An 18,185-nucleotide genomic window follows, 5' to 3' on the forward strand; every position below is an offset into this window, starting at 1 on the left:
GGTCTTTTCTGATGAGTCAACTCTTTGCATCAGGTGGCCAAAGTATTGGAGCTTCAGCATCAGTGCTTCCAATATACATTCAGGGTTGATTTTCTTTAGGATTGACTTTGCATGTAGATTGTGTTAATCTATTATTTGTACGTATTCAGGTGGTACATACTCAAAATATTTTACAGAAAAAGGTGTGTTAAAAAAAACTGAAGACCACTCTGATGTGTAAGGGTGGGTTGAGAAGATCCCCTGGAGAAGGGAAAGGCTACTCACTCCGGTACTCTGGCCTGGAGAATGCCATGGACTGTATAGTCCATGGGATCACAAAGAGTCAGACACGACTGAGCAACTTTCACTTCTGGCACACATCACACGAGGGCCATCAGTGTGAATTTTCATCCTCTTCCTCCCTGGAATGGAGTTCATAGTACTTAAGTGAACCTTGCTGATGAAAGATTGTTAGTTTGATTTTTGGTACGAGGTACATCTAAAGTTTATGCTACCCTAGGGTCTGTCCCCACTCCAGCTATTCACATGGAGCTCCAAACATTTGTAGGAGCCAGGACGAGACCAGCTGGCTGCCTGTGAGTGGCTTTCTTCTGTCACCACTGCACAGCTGTCACAGCCCTGGCTTCCATCCACCAGACACAGTCAAGAAGCCACAGCTAAGATTCAAAGCTGTAGTTCTGGATCCCAACAACCACACCCTGTGCTTTTGTGGGTTGTACACAGAAACTACATTTTTCAGATTTGGGGTCTGCTCCTCCAACTGACTCCTGGCCATTCATGCGTGGGTGAGTATGAACACGGGATTCAGTCACTCCTGTCACTGTTAAGGGCGGATCTCAGTAGCTAACATTTACTGGGTGCATAGTATGCCCAGCCTTCAGCTAAGCACCTTTCCAGAATTATTTAATTTCACAACAATCCCGTGAAATCAGTTCTTTTACTAGCTCTGTTTTACACACCAGCAATCTGAGACCTAGAGCAGCAATTTTACTCAAAGAAAGTAAACAGAAAAGGAAAGCAAGAAACCCAGCATCTCATTGGCCCGAGAGCCATTTCCTCCTTTTTCAAAGCCCATCGTGTAAGAACTGAAGGGGAGTGCCATCTTCAATCATCAAATAGAAAGGCACCAGGTGCAGTGTGGATCCCGGGTTGGATTCTGGAATGGAGAAAGGACATCAGTGAAAGAAAGGAGAGGTCTAGGCTGGGAGAGAAGCTTATGGCACCCAGGCGAGTACCTACGATAATAGGGACCTGCCTCTAGAGGAAGGGAAGTGAGCAGCAGGTAGGTGTTCCTCCTGGCTGCTGCAGAGATCAAAGAAAAAAGGTTCCCAGGTGGAGCTGCCTCCTTGGTGAGCGTCCAGCATCATACAAGAAGTCTCTGACCATGGTGGTTCTTTCTTGCCTGAGTCTACCTCTGTTGGCTGGCCTGCACCAGCCTTTGTAAGGGAGGATGTCAGTGTTAGAATGGAGAAGGCTCCATACCCAACTGCCCTTGTCACCAAAGTCTTGGGTTTGGGGAAAACACAGCGAAGGTTCAGAGACAGAGGCTGGGTGCAAATACCTGCACCATCACTTCCTCCCTCTGTGCTCTGGGCTTTCACTCATCTGAGCCTTAGCTTCTTCCTCTGCAAAGTAGCGGAGAAGGCAATGGCACCCCACTCCAGGACTCTTGCCTGGAAAATCCCATGGATGGAGGAGCCTGGAAGGCTGCAGTCCATGGGGTCGCTAAGAGTCGGACACGACTGAGCGACTTCACTTTCACTTTCCACTTTGATGCATTGGAGAAGGAAATGGCAACCCACTCCAGTGTTCTAGCCTGGAGAATCCCAGGGACGGGGGAGCCTGGTGGGCTGCCGTCCATGGGGTCGCACAGAGTGGGACACGACTGAAGCGACTTAGCAGCAGCAGCTGCAAAGTAGGGACCACACAACCTTCTTCTGTGTTGCAAGACTTGAAAAACACCTGACAGTTCCAGGTGCGCTCATTACTCAGTGGGAATCCTCCTGCTAAGTCCTTCCTGACCTTCTCCTTTCCTCTAGGTATAAGGCGTGCACCAATTCAAGACTCATGAGACCTTGTATTTCTCATGTTTCCTTTCCCTGTGGCTTACCTACATAAGCTAAGCCTACCTAGACCACCACCACCTCAAATGCACACACAGCTTGTTGATCAGACTTCAGCCTCCTAGAGCTCAATAGCAGAACTCAGGAATGACTGGTTCTTATATATATAAAGTTTTATTTATGTATTTATTTAGGCTGTGCTGGGTCTTCGTTGCTGGGTGGGCTTTTTGCTAGTGCAGCACATAGGGGCTACTCTCTACTTGCGGTGTGCAGGCTTCTCACTGCAGTGGCACACAGGCTTCAGTAGTTGCAGTTTTCAGGCTCTAGCTGCTGCTGCTAAGTCACTTCAGTCGTGTCCGACTCTGCGACCCCATAGGCGGCAGCCCACCAGGCTCCCCCATCCCTGGGATTCTCCAGGCAAGAACACTGGAGTGGATTGCCATTTTCTTCTCCAACGAGTGAAAGTTAAAAGTGAAAGTGAAGTAGCTCAGTCGTGTCCGACCCTCAGCGACCCCATGGACTGCAGCCCACCAGGTTCCTCCGTCCATGGGATTTTCCAGGCAAGAGTACTGGAGTGGGGTACCGTTGCCTTCTCCTCAGGCTCTAGAGCACAAGCCTAATAGTTGTGGCACATGGACTTAGTTGGTCTGTAATATGTGAGATCTTCCACACCCGGGTATCGACCCTGTGTCTTCTGCATTGGCAGGCATATATTTTACCACTGAGCCACCAGAGAAGCCTGGCATGATTGAGTGCTGATACTTGGAGCCAGGGGTCTGCAAACTACAGCCGTTGGCCAAATGGAGAACAGCCATGCCCATTTGTTCCTGTATTGTGTGTAGCTGCTTTTTGCTACAAGGGCAGAGCTGAGTGTTACCAAGCCATACATGGGGTCTACTCATCCGGTGAATATTAAAGCTAATCTACTGATACTGGGTTGTGGTGAAGAAAAGTGTAGCATTTATCTCAGGGCCATGCAAGAATGGGCAGCTCATGCTCCAAAACCCTAAACTCCCTGATGACTTTCAGGGAACCCATCCTTCTGACTAGTTGGTGTAGAAGGAACAGGGTGAAGAGTTTCAAGACTTCAATCATTAACCTTCTGGTTCCAACCAGTTCAGGTCTACGTGCTGGTGTCAGCATGCCCTTAACTTCTTCCACCTGGTGGGGTTTTAGTATCTGCAAAACAACCCAAGGACGTGGCTCAGGGTATTATCTATAGCCCTTGAGGAGGAATTAAAGGTCCTTGACTTTATTTATGGCTAAACCATTATTATTTTGTCTTCCTTGACTGTTTTCTTTGGTTTCTGTATTTTTTTTTTTTTTTTTTTACTTTTCCGATTAAATTTTTTTTTCTTGAACTCAAGGATGGACTAGAAACCTAAAGCTTTTCTACCAATGAGAGGTGGGGGACACGGTGGGGTGTGTTCTTGGGAAGGCCCTGCAGGGTCCTGCGGGGTTTCTCAAGCAGTGACAGAGACGGTGAAGCCAAAAGTGTTTAGTCTGTGGCTCTTTACAGAGCGAGTTAGCCAACTCCCAAACTAGAGGATAGAGCGATATAGGCTGGAACGTGGACTCCAAGAGAAGGAGTGGAAGGGAGATGGGGAAGGGGAGGGTGGGAGAGAGATCTCAGAGTTTTCACAAAGTCCTTTCTTCCCTAACAAATGCAGTGCCCTATCGAACTTTCGCCCTCTGGTACTAATGCCCTATGTACCTTTAGTCCTCTGCTTGAAGGCGGGAATTTTCCAGGGGTCAAAGGCAGGGGCCAGAGCCTCAGGACTCCCAGCTGGCACTCGTTAATAACTCTTTAGGGAGACAGGCATCTCAATGTGAGCCTATACATAAGGCACCAGCTGCGGATTGCACATAGACACCTTCCCCATTAAAACAGATCAAGAAATGACTATTTGGCATCACTTAATATAATCTTGTATCTTGGATAGCATTTTTCTTTTCCAAGTCGGTTGGCTTTCACATGTCAAAAAAGCAAATGAGAAGTAGGACTATGTAATAATAGGGGTGCCATTTGCCAGGTTTGTGATGTCCCATTCTTGCACTGTTCCCCCCCCCTCAACCCCCGCCATTAAATTAGACCATTATCAGCCTGTATTTTTCAGTATTTACCCTGATCAGGAACTTGCCTGACACAAATGCTGTTAAGACCCTGGAAAGTGTGGGAACAGTGGAGGATAGGACAGTCCACTTGTTCACTATGTGTCGGGCACCCCAGGGAGGCCGAGTCAGTTGAGAGAGACCCATGGCCTCCCAGGGCCTCACTAGAGCTGATTCCCTCTGCCTGCCTCCAGCTGTCATCAGTCACCAAAGAGGGACCCTGTGAGCCTTTGGAGGCACGTGTGGGATCTATCACCTATAATTCAAAGCTAGTTGAAGACCTACTCAGGCCGTATTTATTGCTCTTTCTCAGCCCTTGCAGCTGTTATAAGTGGAGCCTGCATAGAACAAACCTGTTCTCAGGGATAATCTTTTTCTTAACTGTTGTCTTTCTGAATTTTGAAATTTAATGTAGCATTTTAAAGCACACAACGTGTTTACCTGAAATCAAAGCCAGATTCCATTTGATCTTCATCTGAGGCGTTTTCTGTGATTCGGTATCCAACCTTCCACCTTGTCCGTTCTGACCTGGTTAATCATTCATGACGTAGGGTAGAAATTGTCAGCTAAACTAATCCTGAGAAGGGGCATCAGGGGAGAGGGAGAGACAGGAGATACCAGCTGATAAGGATGATAAATCTTACAATAATAAAGCAGTGTCAACTCTTGAAAGCCACGTGATCAGAACAAGATCTCCAAGGCCTGTGTCAAAACCCCCATTAACCTGTGGTTGAAACCCAGACTCTGAAGAGCAAAGGAAGCAAGGACATAATTGCTAAAATAGAAAAATGACCGACCCAGTGCTGTCTTCTAAAATTTAACCAAATAGCTTATTTCAAACTGATGAAGAAAGAGCTCAAACCAGCTTAAGCCATAGGAACTGCTTATCAGCCTGGACCATGAGATTACCACTTGCCCAGCAATGATTTTCCACCTCGGCTGACGTTAAAACTTCCTGGGAGCGTTTACAGCTTCCTCCAATGCCCAGAACGATAAAATCAAAGTCTCTGGAGGTGGGACCTGGGCTTGGTACTTTTTAATGTTCCTCTTGGGTGATCTTAATGGTCATCTAGGGTTTTGCACTGGGGGAAGAATTAAGGTAAAGTGTGGTGGCATCCAGCTGCTCATGCGTGTTAAGAACTGGATGAGACTGGAAGTCAGATGTTAATAATGGGGTCAGGGCACCACTTAGGTGGTATTAATAGCCAGAGATCTTGCATCTTACCCCATATTGCAGCCAGAACTCTGGAGGATTCTCCAGGGAGATAGGCACATGTGGGATAATGGCAAAGGGAGAGCAAAGTTCCCCTTGATTCTGGGCCAGACTTAGGGGGATCCCACCCTGCCTGCCTGCCCTCCATGCCTCTTTCATGGCAGATTTCCCGGTAAGGCCAATGTGGCTAGAGTGGGAAATGAGGAGGAGAGAGGGACAAGGTGAGGGGCATAAGAAAGGCAGGCAATGGACCAGGAGTGCGCTTGCTTTGATTTTATTTCAAGTGAAAAGGGGAGTCATTAGATGTCATCTTATTTAACCAATTATTTGCTGTTTTGATTTTTTTTTTTTTTTTGCTATTGCTCTGTATTGAATGTTCTTTACAAAAATCTTCAAACATATTGAAGAGCATTTTCTCTAGTAAACTCTTTCTGATAAAGTGGATCAAAACTTTTGAAATAGCCTTCTGGAAAGACAATTTATAATTCCAACAGAGTTATACTTTTATAACTATTCATTATAATTCTGACAGATTACAGAGAGGGTCTTTTGTTTCACACCCTCCCCAACACAGAACACATGATACTTTAAAATATACTTTGGTGGGGTGGAGAGAATGCATTTCATAGGTGGAAAGTGACACCTCAATCCTTAATTTGTATTTCTTTGTTTATTAATAATGTTCAAGATTTCCCCTATATTTTGTCTTTTTCCTATATTGAACTGTTTATGTCTTTCTTTATAAATCATATTGATTTATAAGAACCCTGTATTTACTACAGGTCTTAGTCTTTTGACATATATGTGTTGCAGGTGGCACTTGCCTTTGAGTTGCTATCTGTGGTTGGTAGCATAAGAAGCAAAGCTTTAAGTTTTATGTAATAAAGTGTATCACTTTTGTTCTTTGTGGTTTCTTTCTTTTTTATTCTTTATTACAAGTTTTTATATTTTAGGTCTGTGATCCATTCTGAGTCAGTCTTTGTATATGGTGCAAGATATGATCAGTTGTTGCTGGTTTGTTTGTTTGTTTGTTTTTTGCATAGAGATATTCAAGTTTTCTAATGCCATTTGTTGTTCAGCATTGCGTGGCATGCGGGATCTTAGTTCCTTGACCAGGGATCAAACCTATGCCCCCCACATTGGCAAAGTCTTAACCACTGGACCACCAGATTTCTTCCTGTGCTTTGGTTTTAAAGGCCTTTTCTACCCTAAAATCAGATAGTCATTCTATTTTCTCATGTTTCTGTTTTTACATTGCTTTAGTCCATCTAGAGATTATTTTGGTATATGGAAAATTTTGTATTTTAAATCATGGAGAATAGCAACAACAGCAGAAGGAATAGACCCTCTTCCATTATGGATAAGTGGGCACAACTTGGCTATGAGATAACTCTAATATTAACAGTGCAAGGAAAAGAAGTACAAATTTGGTTCCTTCTAGAAAACTGATGGAGTCATAACAGACTTGTTTATGAGGTAAAAAATCATTTTTTAAACCTGAAAACATAGAGTAGTAGTCTATGATAAGGACAGATCACCCAAGTGTGTTTTAAGAACAGCTTACAGTTATTAATAAGATGATAGATATTTTCTTTCATTTAAAATGCCCCTGGGTCACTAAGGATAGGACTCATAAAGGGGGGAAAAATCATCAAAACACTTATTAGTTGTTTGAGTCCTGTTTTCAAATCAGATTTATATCATTTAAAACACAGAGAAAGTGTTTTGAAGAGGGTAGTTTGGACCTATTAAAGTTTTAAATGCTCAAATCCTTTGACACAGCAGTTGTGCTACTGGAAATGTACTCTATGGATATTGTCCAAAAGTACATATATGTAGAAGAAGATTCATTGCAGCCCAGGTTATAACAGCAAATAAAACACCCGGGAACCACCTAAATCTGTCAACAAAAGACTGGTAAAAGAAGTTAAGGGACATTTGTGAACTCCCTTGTGGCAGTTACAAGGGTGGTGGGGGGACCCAGTGGGGAAAATGGCATAGAAAGAGTAAGCTGAAAAGAGGACACCTATGGTATGATTGCTTTTATGTAAAGAATAAAAGCAGCATATGGGTAATAGATAGATTCCTTATTTTTTCCCCAAGTAGGATACATAGAAAGTCTAAAGGAAAGAAACTGATGGAGATGGAGTGAAGGGAAATTCAGCTGTTCATTTTATTTCTTTGTGTATTGTCTAAATTTTCCTACAAACACATTAGTTTGATTTATATTTTTAAATGCTATATTTATCTGGTAGATACAGACATTCTCCTGAGGTCGGTATCTAAAGAAAACAAAAACACAATTGGCCAAAGTCATAAAAGGTGTGTACCTCAGTTCGCAGTCCTTTGTTGTTATCAGAAACATCATGTTGTCTGTTTTTGTGCATCCTACTTCATTTTACATTTACCATCGCCACAGCTATATTCACTTTTGCCCCAGCTCCTCTGCTGTCTCCGTAGGCTGCTGCTCAGAGACCTGAAAGGAGCCAATGGGAAAGTTGCTTATAGCGAGGTCCAGGCAGCAACCCCGCCTCCTTCCTGCGGAGGGATCGTTCCTGCAGGCCTCGTGGTACCTTCCTAGAATTGGGCCGTCAACTTAATGGACATCTCTGCTCTTTTCTCTTCCTGTCGTCTCATTTTAGGGAGATATATTCTGATATCGAGAAGCCCGGATTTAGAGAGTTTTCATGATCCCAATGTGGTGAATTGAGCGCTTTCCCAGTTGCCGCCTCATTGCAAGCAGTCCCTCTGCAATGAAAATGGGAGCGAAATGTTCTGCATTTTCTCGCCTTATCATTTAGTCCCCCAGAAATGTCTCCCACGGGGATTAAAGTAGAAGACTATATTGGTTCACTAGGCGTTACTGAAGGTTCCAGTCCAGCCTGGACCTATTTGTTTGGAATTGGGAGATGCCCGCGGATTTTGTAAGAGGCTTCCTGTCTTAGGAGTGGAAGGATTTGACAGCAGAGTGTTTTGCATTTTCAACATCTCATTTATTCTGGAAGGTTTTGGCACACAAGCATGAAGATGCTGAGAGAATGTGTTTCATGTGTCCTGTGTGGAGGTAAACAAATCTTAGCCACCAACACACATCTGTGTTCAGGATAAAGTGCCCTGAGTCAGATTGTCTCAGTTTCAACCCCTGCGTGGCTACTTCTTGGCTCATGATCTTAAGTTTACCTACCCTAGCCAAGCCTTGACTATTCTCTTTCACAAAATCAGGGATATTAAAGGTACCTACCTCAAAGTGCTCTGAGGGTCAAATGAAAAACTGAAGGCAAACCCTTAGAAGGATGCCTGGCTCATATTAAGTATAGCTTCTTAAGAGAAGTGTCTGTTTAGGGCTTCTGCCCATTTTTTGATTGGATTGTTTGTCTTTTTGATATTCATTTGTATGAGTTGTTCATATATTTTGGGTATTAGCCCCTTGTCAGGCACGTCGTTTGCAAATATCTTCTTGCGTTTCATAGGTTGTCTAGCACATGAAGTTGGTCTCCTTAACATCATAGAATCCTAGAATGGGAGGAACCATAGAGCAGAGGTGGTCCAACTTGCTCATATGACACATGGAATCTAAGATCCAGAAACAGTAAGGGGCTTGTCTAAGTCACCCAGGGGTGAGTGGCAGATCTTCTACCTGAAGCCAGCCATCCTGACCCCAAGTTCAGTACTCGTGTGGCTTCATGGTGGGAATTACACAATTGGTTGAGAGTGGTGATAGGAAGACTGTCTTCTGCATGTGAATCTAATTATGTTATTTCTGGCATTTGGGACTTGCTCAGAGCTGTCTTCTAGTCTCTCTGTACAGAAAGTGCTCAGTGTTTTCACCACAGTGGGCTTATCACTACCGTATCAAGATGCAGGTTTGTGTCTCACGAGAGCTGTATCAGACTACTTTCCCTCTTGGTCGCTAGAGAGTGATGCGAAAGGGAAGCACTCATAGCACAAAGAACTGTTTTTTGTGTGTATAGTTAAATTACAATGTTGTGTTTCAAGTGTACAGCAAAGTGGTTCAATTATACACACACATATATATATATATATACACTTCAGATTCTTTTCTTTTCAATTATAAGTGATTATAACATATTGAGTATAGTTCCTTGTGCTATACAGCAAGTCCTTGTTTACTTACTTTGTATTTAGCAGTCTGTATATGTTAATTCCAAACTCCTAATTTATCCGCCCCCACCCCCCACATCCTCTTTGGTAACTGTGTTTGTTTTCTGTGTCTGTGAGTCTGTTTCTATTTTGTAAATAAGTTCACTTGTATAATTTGTTTCAGATTCCACATATGAGTGATATCATATGATATTTGTCTTTCTCTAACTTATTTCACTTAATATCAATTTTTTGGTCAGTTATCATATTATGACCATTAAAGCAAAAATGTAGCTGTATATTTAAACAGTTATTTAAAGAGTAATGCTGTGGGCAGACCCTAAAAATAGGCTTAAAATATAATTCATATGGCTAGTAGAGTATCTACTAAAGACTTCAAACTGAAACTCTCCTGTGTTATGCATTTGACTTGGCACTAACAGGCTAGCAATATCAATTACTTGGTATAAGTAGTAACAATTTTGCATCCAAATTCTGTAAGATGTTTCTTACAATTTTAAATGTTATTTTATTCTTTCAAAAACCAGTGGTGAGGATTTCTCTGGCGGTCCCATGGTTAAGAATCCACTTTGCAATGCCATCCCTAGTCCAGGGAGATTCCACATGCCTCGGGGCAACTGAGGGCATGTAACACAACTACTGAGCCTGCGTGCTGCAAGCTACTGAAGCAATGGGTCGGCAGTGAAGCGATGAAGACCCACCGCAGCCAAAAATAAATAAATTAATTATTTTTTTAAGTCATGAAATTTGAATTAATATCTTCTCCTATTTAAAATTCTTTCTTTCTATTGACTTTATAATATCTGTTAAAAACAATACTGAACAAACACTTCCCTTTCTTACCAGTAGATGGTAAGCTCAAGGCCAAGTAATCAGGTGAATAAATAAGCTATGTAGGTAGAAATGCTAATCAGAACTAAGCAGTGAGGAATGAATAGAGCTGTATTCACTACTCCATGTGGTGATGCTGAAGGTTGGATGAGTGCATGACAAAGCAGGACAGTGTATCACAGGAAAGCTGAATTACTTGGCCTTTTGGCCAAGTCTTTTAAACTGACTCTAGATTCTGTTACTTAGTTTTCTGATCTTACATACCAAGTTAGTTTTCAGTATACTCAACTATGAACCCAAGTGCCAGTTTATTTACTTTATAGTGGATAGACATTACAGGGAGCTTAACAAGTGTTATCTCTCCATTGAGGTAACTACTTGCAAAGCCTGAATGTAATCAAAATCCTAATGGGTGACCTTAAAGTCAGAACCAGGAGAGAGGGTCTCAATATCTAATGGCATTGAGATCAGAGTACTGATTTCTAATGGAGATGTGTCTTGCTGAGCAAATTCATCATTCAAGGTAGCTGGACAGGCAGCTGTACTAGGCTGAGTGGGCACCTCTTGGATTGTTTTATACCTCAGGTTCTCAGTTTTCAGACTGACCACCTTCCTTTATTTCTGAGGTATATAGATGACATTGGTTATGCAGTAGAATGATTCTGCAGCAGAATTAAACAAGGAATTATAATCCATCCATGAGTGAGATGACATTCTGTAGTTTAATTCTCCGAATGTCTCCTTATACTCTTGTTTATAGCATAGTAATATTCTAATATATGTATTTTATATATGTGTGTATATATACGTATCAGCCATAAAGAATAATGAAATGATGAATAATGTTGTTTGCAGCAACGTGGATTGACCTAAGATTATCATACTAAGCGAAGTAAGCCACAGAGAGAAAGACAAATATCATATAATACCACCTATATGGTGGTTAGGATGGTAAAGGATCTGCCTGCAATGTGGGAGACTCGGGTTTGATCCCTGGTTTGGGAAGATCCCCTGGAGAAGGGAATGGCTACCCACTCCAGTATTCTTCCTTGGAGAATCCTATGGACAGAGGAGCTTGGCAGGTTCCTCTATATCACAGTCCATGGGGTCGCAAAGAGTTGAACACAACTGAGCAACTAACATATAGACACACACGTGTGGAATCTAAAAAAGGAAAGAATACACATGATTTTATTTATAAAATAGAAGTAGACTAACAGACTTAGAAAACAAACTTATGGTTACCAAAGGAGAAGGGGGATAAATAGGAGTTTGAGATGAACATAAATGCGTTCCTATATATAAATTAGATAACCAACAAGGACCTACTGTATAGCACAAAATTTTATAATAACGTTTAAGAGAAAAAAATCTGAAAATGAATATTATATATATATATATATAATATGGGGCTTCCCTGGTAGCTCAGATGGTAAAGTGTCTGCCTGCAATGCAGGAGACCTGGGTTCGATCCCTGGGTCAGGAAGATCCCCTGGAGAAGGAAATGGCAACCCACTCCAGTACTCTTGCCTGGAATATCCCACGGACGGAGGAGCATGGTAGGCTCAGTCCATGGGGTCACAAAGAGTCGGCCATGACTGAGTGACTTCACTGTCTCTCATGTGTTATATAACTGAATCAGTGTGCTGTATATTTTGAAAATATTATAGCATGACATTTAAAATCACCTGTACTTCAATTTTTAAAAAATGTTGCCTTACTTCTTAGCATAACCTGTGTAAAGCCTGACACTCTGGTAATTTAGTTTCAGCATGGAGCATGTTCAAAGAAATACAGTCTAGTCGACAAAAGTCCTGTATCCTTTACGGACATCTTTTGGAGAATGTTAAAGGTGATTCATTTAGTAAGCCACAACAATATATCTGAAGATTCTCTGTCCCTGGTGTTTTGGCCTTAATATCTCAGCTTCCTTATTTTTAATTTCTTGAATTTCAAAACTGTCCCCACTCCTTTCGGTTCTTTTTCTGTCATCCCTTTTCTCCTTTTTTCCGTCTTCAATTCCCCCCTGTATCTAGTATATTCCCTTTCCCCTATTCAAGTGCAAACTACTTAATACAGTCTGGTTCGTACATTTTTTTTGGCACTCTACTTTCTCCTTGATGATGCATCACCAAAGCTTAGGAACCAGCTAGCCCACAGTCACTTACAGGCCTGTGTGATGGAGCGGGGAACGTGTTGCCTTAAGCTCACAGTGGGAGGGGTCAACACAAAATTTGCTTCCTCTAGCAGTATAATGAGAAGAGGTTGCAACATTTCAATTTTAACTTATTTTCTTTTTTAAAATTTTATTGAAGTACAGATGGTTTACAATGTTAATTTCTGCTGTACAACAGAGTGACTCAGTTATACATATATATTTTTTCATATTCTTTTCCATTACAGTGTATTAGGATATTGAATATAGTTCTCTGTGCAATACAGCAGGACTGGTTATTTATCCATTCCATATGTGCTGGTTTGCATTTGCCAACCCCACGTTCCCAATCTATCCCTTCCCCATTCCCCCTCCTGCCTGGCAACCACAGGTCTGTTCCCTCTGTCCCTGATTCTGTTCCTGTTTCATAAATAAGTTCATTTTGTCACATTTTAGATTCCACATATCAGTGATATCATATGGTATTTGTCTTTCTCTTTCTGACTTACTTGGCTTTAGTGTGATAAACTCTCAGTCTATCCATAACATATTTTCTGTTTTCCCCCTCATCAAAATTCTGGGATATCTTAGTGGCAATAATACCTTGAGGAGGACTTCCGGTTCCTGCCCCCTGCTCTGCCCTGGGGCCTGAGGTATCAGCCCAAGCCACAATGGCCCCCAGCAGAGGAAAGGAAGCGCTGTCTCCCTGCCTCTCACAGCCTTCCTGCTCAGCTTCTTCCCTCTCTCACTATTTCTCAGAAACTCAGTGGAGACCCCTCCCCCAGCCACCTTCTTGCATTCCCCAAAGCCTGGGTTGCAGCACAAGCAGTAGGAGAGAAAAGGGAGTCTTCCTGAAGCGGCACCAGGGTGGACACAGGCTTTCTAACTCCTTGTGATGCTGGTCTTCCCGTCATACTTATTAACCACCTTTGAACAGACTGTCCTGTGTTCTATACGGGGGTGCCTTACTACACTAAGAGTTTGCGGTTTCATCATATTGCAATACTTCCAGAAAACACTTGCCAGGAAAATACATAATTTACAGAAAGATGATGAAAGTGGTTTGCTAGGCCTCCCAGATCGTGGAAAGATCTGGAAATCCTCCTAATGGATTGAGATCACTTCATTCCAAATGTCTCCTGAGGCACATTCCTTCTGAATAGTTTGCTACTGTCAGCTCATTATGCTTTCCCTGGAATTTCTATTTCCCCTGGCCTTTCTCCCCAGAATGAGCTTTCCATGATTTTTTCTCAGAATGAGCTTTTTAAAACTTTTCTTCTAGACAGAGCAATAAGGGTCTATTCCATGTGGGCTAACAGAAAGACACTTCCGTGTTTTCAGTGTTTCAGTTTTATTGCTATTGAAATCATGAGTGCAGGTTTATGATGTTTTTGACTAAGGGATCTGGACAAACAGAAACATAATGGGAGAACAGTGTCTCATTCAGAGATCCTTACTGAGTGTCTGTTACATGTCTCACTCTAAAGTTCGGAGATGCGTGGGCCAAGATCCTTGTCCTCTAGGAGCCCATAGTTTGGTAGGAAGAGAAGATGTGTTAAGTTAAGTACATAAAGTCCTAAAATTCTCAGGGTACTAAAATAGAAAGATCTATAATCCATGAAAGGAAGAAAGAAGGAAGGGGTGATGAATTCTATTTGGATGAAGCAGAAGAGGCTTCTGTACTTTCCAGAACTCATTGAGTTGCAAGTGACAGAAACACCACTCAAACTAGCGTAATCAGAAGGGAGATTTATGAGTGTATGTAATTTAGGAAGCCCACGGATGGTTCCGGCTTCATGTGCAACTAGATCTGGGATTCAGTCTCACTCGGATCCTGCTTTCTCTGTCTCCTAGCTCTGCCTCGCTCGCTACAGATTAATCTTTCTCCAGCTTGGATATATTTCTTGGGATGGATGTGGCTTGGGAAAATTGCCACTCAGACATCATCCTGGCTTGACCTTAGTGAAAAGGGAGCTTTTTTCTCCTAGGATTCATGTGTCTGTCCCTAGAAATATCTCTTCTAGGTTCTGCTTCAGTCATTTAGCTGCTCCTTGGACCAGTCCCTGTTGGAACAGGATAAGGTAGTTGGATTGTCCTAATCTGTGTCACACATAAGCCATCGTGGCAGGGATGAGTCGGGCTTTATGTGCCTGACTGTTTCTGGCGTTTCCATCAATGCCGTTTACAGTGAGGGTAGGTGGGTTCTCCAGAGAAAGGAAGACTGGTCAGGTGGTCACTCTAGCTTCATGGATATTTAACCTGGTTGTCATGGAGAAAAGGTTTTTGTCAGATGAAGGAGTGAGTGAAATCCATTATTGTTAGGGGAAGCAGTAAGAACAAAATCAGGAAGGCTTGAACCCACCTGGCAAATCAGGAAACTTAAGATCATGTGTTGAGGTTGGAGCATGTGGTTGGGGTGGGGGCAGGCATGACTTGAGATGAAACTGAGATAAGGAGGGGCCTCTTGGCCACGGGAAGGAACTTAACTATTTACCCTGTAGGCAGTGGGAGACATCCTGGGATTTTAGGCCAGGGATGGAAGCAGTCAGATTTCCATTTTAAAATATTACTGTGGCAGCAAAGTAGAGGGTGCCTCACTCAGAGCCAAGACTCAGGGACAAGAAGATGAGGAAATCACTGCGGTAATCCAGATGGCCAGAGGGTATAAACAGCTCAGCTCTGTAGAGTGCTGAAGACACTGCATGTGGGGGTGGGGAGGTAAACAAGGAAGGATTAAGGTTGTAATAAACGTTATAGTCGGGGAAGTAGAAGGCGTGGAAAATGACGAGCAGAAGCATCAGGGCTTGGTGAGTGTCCAGAATAAATCATATTTCCGATTGGGATGATGCCATTTTCTGAGATAAAGAATGCAGAAGGAACAGATGTGAGAGCAGGGGAGGAGGGATGGCCAGCAGGATGACTCAGGGGTTTGCTCTGAGGGGCTGGATATGAACAGTTGGCAGTTGGATATGGAAACTCGGAGCTCAGAGGAGAAATCTAGGCTGAAAATATAGATCTGATAGTTGTCTATACTGATATTATATAGGTTGTGTAGCTGTTGAGAGTAAAGGATATCATGTAGACTAAATGTCTGCATTTAGACATTTGAGAAGAAGTGAGCTAGTGGTTTTGCCTTGATTAAGGGAAGGAGAAGTCTGGGAAGCAGTGGGCTAGCCCAAGCAAACGTGTGTGTGTGTGTGTGTGTGTATGTAGGGAAAACCATTGGATTGTCTACATCACCAAAGGTTTCCCTAATAAATGACCCAGCCAAGTCGCCTGCTTAAACATTGTGGATTCAAAAGTCAGAAAAACATTTAATACCACATTATTCGAACTGTGGTGTTGGAGAAGACTCTTGAGAGTCCCATGGACTGCAAGGAGATCCAACCAGTCCATTCTGAAGGAGATCAGCCCTGGGATTTCTTTGGAAGGAATGATGCTAAAGCTGAAACTCCAGTACTTTGGCCACCTCATGCGAAGAGTTGACTCATTGGAAAAGACTCTGATGCTGGGAGGGATTGGGGGCAGGAGGAGAAGGGGACGACAGAGGATGAGATGGCTGGATGGCATCACTGACTCAATGGACGTGAGTCTTAGTGAACTCCGGGAGTTGGTGATGGACAGGGAGGCCTGGCGTGCTGCAATTCATGGGGTCGTAAAGAATCAGACACGACTGAGGGAGTGATCTGATCTAATATGTATATATATGGTCTGCTGCTAAGTCACGTCAGTCATACACACACACCCCACATCTTCTTTATCCATTCATCTATCAGTAGACATTTAGATTGTTTTCATACCTCAACTATTGTAAACAGTGCTGCTATGAACACTGGGGTGCATGTATCTTTTTAAATTATGGTTTCTTCTGGATATATGCCCAGGAGCGGGATTACTGGATCATAAGGTAACTCTATTTTTAGTGTTTTGAGGAACCTCCAGAGTCTTTTCCATAGTGGCTGCTCCCGTGTACAGTCCCACTGACAATGTAAGATATCTTCCTAAGACTTTTAATGGTCTTCTCATCCCGAGGTCAGGAAACTACGCCCATGGGCTAAGTCTGGTCCACCACCTGTGTTTGTCAAGGAAGGCTCATTAGAACAGACACATGCATTTATTTATAGCTTGTCTACAGCTATTTTTTGCACTGCAGTGGCTGCATTGAGTGGCTGCATTGATTAGCTACAACAGAGACCGTATATTCCACAAAATCTAAAATGTTTACTATGTGGCCATTTACAGGAAATGTGTTCTAACCCCTATTAATCCATCCTTTGCACTTGTGCAAGATGGTGTTCCTAAAATGCGGATTCACCATGTTACTCTCTGGATTAGAACCCACAACGGTGTTACATTGTTCATATAATGAAATCCAAACGTCTTGGCCTGGCATCCAGGGTTTCAGAGGTCTCTACTAAAGGCAAGCCCTGCATCTCAATTTTATTTCCCTTCTATTTCCGTAGTCCCTGGAATAAGCACTGTGTTTCAGCCCTGCTCACATGTTCCCTGGAATGTACTGCTGATTCACTGAACCCACCTAATTCCTACCTTGGTTTATTCATTAGAGAACTAACTTAAAAGTCATGCATCTTTCATGATCGTATCTGTTCACAGTGACCACTAGTGAGTCTACTTATATTAAGGTTCACTGCCTGTACCATCTGGTGATATTTCTTCTGTTCAAAACATAGTTCATCAATATGATGGATGGCAACTTGCAGGGAGAACTTTACATGAACAAAGACTCAGAGGTGGGAAGGCCTAGGGAAGATTTGCAAATAACCAGGTCTGTAATTAGAACACCATCAGGCTCCTCTGTCCATGGAATTCTCCAGGCAAGAATACTGGAGTTGGGTAGGCATTCCCCTCTCCAGGGGCTCTTTCCAACCCAGGGATTGGGTCTTCTGCATTGCAGGCAGATTCTTTACCATCTAAGCCACCAGGGAAGCCCTTTGTCCATTCAGTTTCCTCTAATGAAATACCATAGAATGGGTGGCTTATAAACAACAGAATTTTTTTACTCACAGCCCTAAGAAGTCTTAGAAGTCTAAGATCAAAGCACCCACTGATTTGGTCTCTAATGTGGGTCTGCTCCCTGATTCACAGGAAGCCGTCTTCTTGGTGTGTCCTTGCATAATGGGAGGAATGAAAAGCTCTCTGGGTTCTTTTTATAAGAGCACTGATCCCATTCACAAGCTTTACCTTTATGACCTAATCACCTACTAAAGGTCCCACCCCCTAATACCATCACCACTTTGGGGGTTAAGTTTCAACATATGAATTTTGGGGGAGAATGCAAACAGTCTGTAGCATACACAGCACTCAGTTAACATGCGTGGAATTATTGATGCTTTATTATTATTATATCGTTGGATGTGCTGGGTCTTCATTGCTGTGCAGGCTTTTCTCTAGTTACAGGAGGGGGGTTACTCTCCAGTCGTGGTGTGTGGGCTTCTCTTGTTGTGGAACATGGGCTCTAGGACTCATGATCGTGGGCTCATTAATTGCCACTTCTGATGGCAGCCCACTCCAGGATTCTTCCCGTGATAATCCCATGGACAGAGGAGCCTGGCGGGCTACAGTCCATGGGGTTGCCAAGAGTTGGCCACAACTGAGTGACTGAGCGTGCATGTATGCAAGTATACCTTGATAGCCCATGGGAATGAAAGATAAACTCCAGTACACTTAC

The 18,185-nt window shown here is 42.9% G+C and overlaps 1 protein-coding gene and 1 long non-coding RNA gene across 8 annotated transcripts in view; one reads left to right on the plus strand and one right to left on the minus strand.

Annotated features, from left to right (window-relative positions):
• The window catches only part of PALM2AKAP2 (PALM2 and AKAP2 fusion), a 511,493-nt gene that overhangs the window by 199,175 nt on the left and 294,133 nt on the right, over positions 1-18,185 (plus strand). The window lies entirely within an intron of this gene.
• LOC133253142 (uncharacterized) lies at positions 709-7,934 on the minus strand. The gene is made up of 3 exons (XR_009738208.1): positions 7,719-7,934; positions 4,617-4,752; positions 709-1,156 (listed from the first exon to the last, which is right to left on the minus strand). It is a non-coding gene; the product is annotated as an uncharacterized LOC133253142 (long non-coding RNA).

This window comes from Bos javanicus, chromosome 8 (assembly GCF_032452875.1).
Source record: "Bos javanicus breed banteng chromosome 8, ARS-OSU_banteng_1.0, whole genome shotgun sequence".
In the NCBI taxonomy this organism is placed as follows: Eukaryota; Metazoa; Chordata; class Mammalia; order Artiodactyla; family Bovidae; genus Bos; species Bos javanicus.